Source organism: Galeopterus variegatus, unplaced genomic scaffold (assembly GCF_000696425.1).
Source record: "Galeopterus variegatus unplaced genomic scaffold, G_variegatus-3.0.2 Scaffold1987, whole genome shotgun sequence".
In the NCBI taxonomy this organism is placed as follows: Eukaryota; Metazoa; Chordata; class Mammalia; order Dermoptera; family Cynocephalidae; genus Galeopterus; species Galeopterus variegatus.
This window is the reverse complement of record NW_007728098.1, coordinates 1-4,633: the sequence shown is the minus strand read 5'-3', so window position 1 is coordinate 4,633 and position 4,633 is coordinate 1. Positions and strand designations below refer to the sequence as shown.

The 4,633-nt window shown below is 52.5% G+C and overlaps 1 pseudogene; it reads right to left on the bottom strand.

The window, feature by feature from the left end:
• Positions 1 to 1,385, bottom strand: part of LOC103596337 — a 20,326-nt pseudogene extending 18,941 nt beyond the window's left edge.
• Between the last annotated feature and the right edge of the window lie 3,248 nt (positions 1,386 to 4,633).

The following is a 4,633-nucleotide window of genomic DNA, read 5'->3' as shown; positions in this document are numbered from 1 at the left end:
GCCTAGAAATCTTTCATTCTTACAGCTGAAAGGGACCTTTGACACCCTCTAATTCTGTCTCAAGATACTCAAACCCAGGTAGGAGAGGTGGTTTGTCCAAAACCAAAGACAAAGCAAAGCAGGAACTAAGTCAGGGTGGGAACACAGAGCTTCTGACAACAGTCAGCCTAGTGTTTCCAGCAGCGGGGCAGCCTAGGGAAGCCTAGGGGATGTGTTGGCAAGGACTCAAGCAGTGGTGTCTCGAGAAGAGAGAGTGGGCAGACAGGGCAGCAACAGAAAGCGCTATAATGCAAGGCCTGGGGTACCTCCCGCTGAGACTTAGGACCCCCAGCACCCCATTCTCCTTTGGCATCAGGGTCCCCATCCCTTTTCTTCAGATCTCCAAGGGGAAATTGGAGCCCAGGATTGGCAGCATGGAATCAGGAGACCCCACTGGACTCTTACCAATTCCTCGATCATGCCCCTTCGATGTTTGTTTTCTACACAGCTAAAGTACTGGGCTACTGCCAGATCTAGTCACCAGCTTTAGGCACATGCAGAGAGGAGGAGGTGGAGGAGGTCTGGGGGAGAGGTAGAGAGAGCAATCATTAGGGGTGGGGTGGCAGCTGACTCAGCTGGCAGCGGGACCCCCAGCCCCCAGCATGGGAGGTGGTCAAGAGGCTGGCCTGCAGGGCACTTACCTCCAGCTGCTTCACATAAACTGATTTCACAAAGGCCTCCCCAGTGATGTCACAAAGGACTCCCCAGTGATGTATGATGTGGGCTGGAAGAGATTAGAGCACACATGGAGATGCTCTGTCCCCCTCAATGGCTAAGCCCTCTGATGTCCTTTCTTCCCTGTCAATTGGCAAAAGACTCTTTTCTGCCTTACCTGGACCAGACCCTCCTCCTGTAGCCCCTTAGTGCCCACTTCTCAAGGTCTCTCTCCCACATTGTCCCTCCCCTCCTGAGCAGACCTTACCCTGTACTTTTTTTTTTTTTTTTTTTTTTTGGTGGTGGCCGGTACAGGGATTGAGCCCTGGACCTTGGTGTTATCAACATCATCCTGTGCTTCCTGCAGCTGAATCCAATGAGAGCCAAGCTTGTGGTCCATCTTTCTGTGTACAGCTTTAAGGGAGAAGATTCAGAGAAGAGTCCTAAACCATATCCCTAGCAGAGGGAGAGGTAGCATTCAAGCCCAGACTTCTTAACTAGTCCCTGACACTTCTTGAATGATCATTACTATTACCCTTTACTGGCCCTTGAGTGCCCTGTTCCCAAGGGCCTGACCAGCCAAGACTCACCTCTTTAGGAAACTGGCACACCCCAGATGTGGTTGAATCAGGGGTACTGCCAGTTTTCATTTTGTTCTTTGCTCCTGGAGGACCACCAGGCTGTTTCTCCATTGGTAATCTTTTAACTGTGAAAAGGAAAAGCAGTAATATTCAGGAGAACTATAAGCCCCTATACTTGCATCCTACTTTACAGTTTTTACAAAATGTTATTATACCATTTGATTTAATGCCACCAGCAACCCTATAAGGTGTTGTAGTGATCACTAAATGGCTGAAGAAATGGATTGATAACATGACAAAAAAAAGGCAAAACCGGAATTTAACTTCACTCTTCTGGGGCTTTGTCATGAATCAGCAGCTGCCACGTGGCAAAATACAAATCAGACATCAGGGTCCTCTCTTACACAGCTGTGAGAGCTGACCAGTACTTCTCAAACGTTTGCATCAATGTATACTAATGACAGAAGTCAGTGAGGGCACACCCCTAGAGATCTGGGGACCTAACAAAAAGAGGACAACCCAAGCATCGTTTCAGAGAGAAGTCTATTACGATCTTACAAATCTAGGCGAATGTCACCCCTAAGCACATTAATAGTTTTTTTCTCTCTCAAAAGAATCAAGCAAATCTGATTCTTCAGAAAGATGCCCCCCTGTGAGTCCTGTGGCACCCCAGATTGAGATGATCTGGGCAAGATTCAAGCTGTGAAGTTCAGTTGCCCAGGATTTGTTCTGCAGAAGATAAGCTCGCTCTCCCTCCAGAGAGCACAGACTGAAAGGTGTTCTAGTCCCAGAATCCTAGGGAATTCTAGTGTGAGATACAGACTAGGAAATAAAATGTAAAGTGTCTCTAGAGAGTAGAAACCTGGGAGAAAACCAAACCAAACCCATTCTCCCAATTGTCACCCAGAGATATTGTCAATATTTTGAGCTCATTGGGGAAGTCTAGGCTTTTCAGGTAGTAAATTTCTGCATGAAGGGAGTGAGGGAGCCAGAGACCTCTTAGTCCTGGGTCCCCTAGTCCTGAGTAACTTTCCAAGTGGAAATTTGTGCCATGACCATAGAAGCCAGAAAGAGGGTGAAAACACTTAGGGGACTGGGTCATTAGTTCAAAGGCTGCGCTCCAGGCAGTAATGACAGGGGGTGCCTGGCGAGGGCAGGGGCTGGGCTGCTGAGAGGGCAGGGATGGCTGAGAAGACTTTGTGAGGGCAGTTAATAGGCACAGAGAGCCAAGCCCCATGTGCCTCAGAAGTGGCACCAAGTCCTGTCCCTTTCCCCCATCAGAGGGGCTCCGAGCTGGGTCTGGAGCCTGCAACCCAACATGATATACCTTATTCTCGGCCACAGCCAATTTCCTCTGTCAGGTTTTCTCTGACATCTTGGGACAGGGAAAAGGAAAGAGGGGCTGCATCACCACCATCCAAGCACTCGGGAATCATTTCCTTCAGCTAACAGTGCAGACGTGCAACTGAGCCAGAGCTGGTAGGAGTGGGTGGTGCTAAGCAATACTGAAGTTGGCATGGTCTCAATGCTCACAACACATTGGGGGATGAGAAAGGGTGCCCTGCGACGGCCGAGATGAGCCCGGGTGGCCGGAAGGTGAGTGTGGCCTCTGCCAGCAGCCCCCAGCCCCGCCTGCACCCTGGGGAGGGGCCTCCGTGTCTCCCTCTGGTACCAGGCGCTGTTGCTGGGCTCCCCAAGTCTACAGAAACTGTAGCTGCGTCCATCCGTCAGGACTTTCCCTCTGGTTTCGGCCATGCGCCTGCAGGTAATGCACTTCAGTCTGCCGGAGAAAGCCCCTCCTTCTGGTTTTCTCATTCGTTGTAATTTTCTCTCCATTCCGCAGCAGCATTCCTGCGCTCACAGCAGCAAGCCAGGAGGCCTGGGTTTTGCTTTTGTCCGGAACCTTCTCTTGCAGCACTGGAAGGTGGAGCTCTGCAGATCCCACGATGTGGTACACTCCGAGATACACTCCGGGCCCCTGCACAGCGGGCCTGTCTGTTGCTGTGGCAGGAAAGAGCTGTCGTTGACCTCTGATGAAGTTCTTGCCACCTGGGGAGGTGGTGATGTGACCTGGGGCTTGGCCAGGACTCAGCTGCTGGCGTGGCAGTAGGACGTGGCACACAACCACACTTCTGTGGGCACTGACCCTGTGGTTTTCCATTGGAGGTGTGTCTGTGACCAGCAGAGATCCTTTGCCCTGGGCATCCAGTGGATCATAGTTAGAACACTAGGTACAGTTTAGCATGAGGAAATCATGCACAGTCGTGTGGTGTGTTCACTGCGCAAGGGCACTCCGCAGGGCACCAGTGTGCATCTCCGAACGAGGCTATACCTACCTGGGGAAAGCACTATTCCCTAACTGTCTCCTAGAGGGACCCATCGTCATTTACTTGCCCAGAGAGTTGCTCCACAGAAAAACACGGGCTGTGGGTCCCATCAGACCCAGACGCTTTCTCCTTAGAAGCTTCTCCAGGACTGAGCCCAGACTTAGCCGAAGCTTCCCCGGGACTTTCTGATCCCTTGTGAGTATGTCGGTGCCCCGCCATCCCTTTCCTGTGGAAGTCACTGCTATCCCCAGCCCTTTTCTCCATCCCAACAGCAGCCGAAACCCCCACCGCAGCCCTTTTCAGGGGCTTCTCGCAGCAGACTATTCTGAGGAGAACCTCCAGGTCATTTCTCAATCCCTCCTCTCCCTTTCCTCCTGCCCTACAATCTTCAAAGAAGAAGTGGGGTTAACTTTCAAGATGGCGACGGGTCTGGAGCGGGCATGCCAGAGGACAGAACGAGCCTGAGAAGTGTGCACTGTGCTGCCAGAGTACTAATTGCATTTCCAAGAGCAACAAAAAACAAATAAATCACTGATCAACTAATCTACAAAGAAAAAAAGCAACTACAGTCTTCAGGTTTTAGGGCCGATGCAAAAGAAGATTCCTGAGAGCACCCCAACTGCGCCGGGAGACCGAGCAGCCAAAGGCAACAAAGGCCAGGAAAGACGGCAGCGGTGATGCAGAGACGGAGAGGAAGGCGCGGGACCGGCCCAGCTCTGGGAGCTTTGTGAGTGACCCCCAGCCCAGCCCCACTTGGGGGGCAAAGGCCCACCCGGCTCCCGCTTACCACACCAGGCTAGGTGCGTGCATCAGCGCTGCCTCCATATTCTCCGGTGGGGGCAGAGCCAGCTGGCTCAGATCGGGCAAGCCAGCCATCTTCGCTTGGCATGGCTCCTCACTGAGCCATGTCACTTGTGTGCCTCAGCGCGGGGGCCCCCCAGGGCCTGTAGACCGGCCACCAATCCCACTCCACCCGCGGATCTCTGGCAGGGCTGGTGGCGTGGGGAGCCCCAGGCCAGCGTCAGGTGGGCA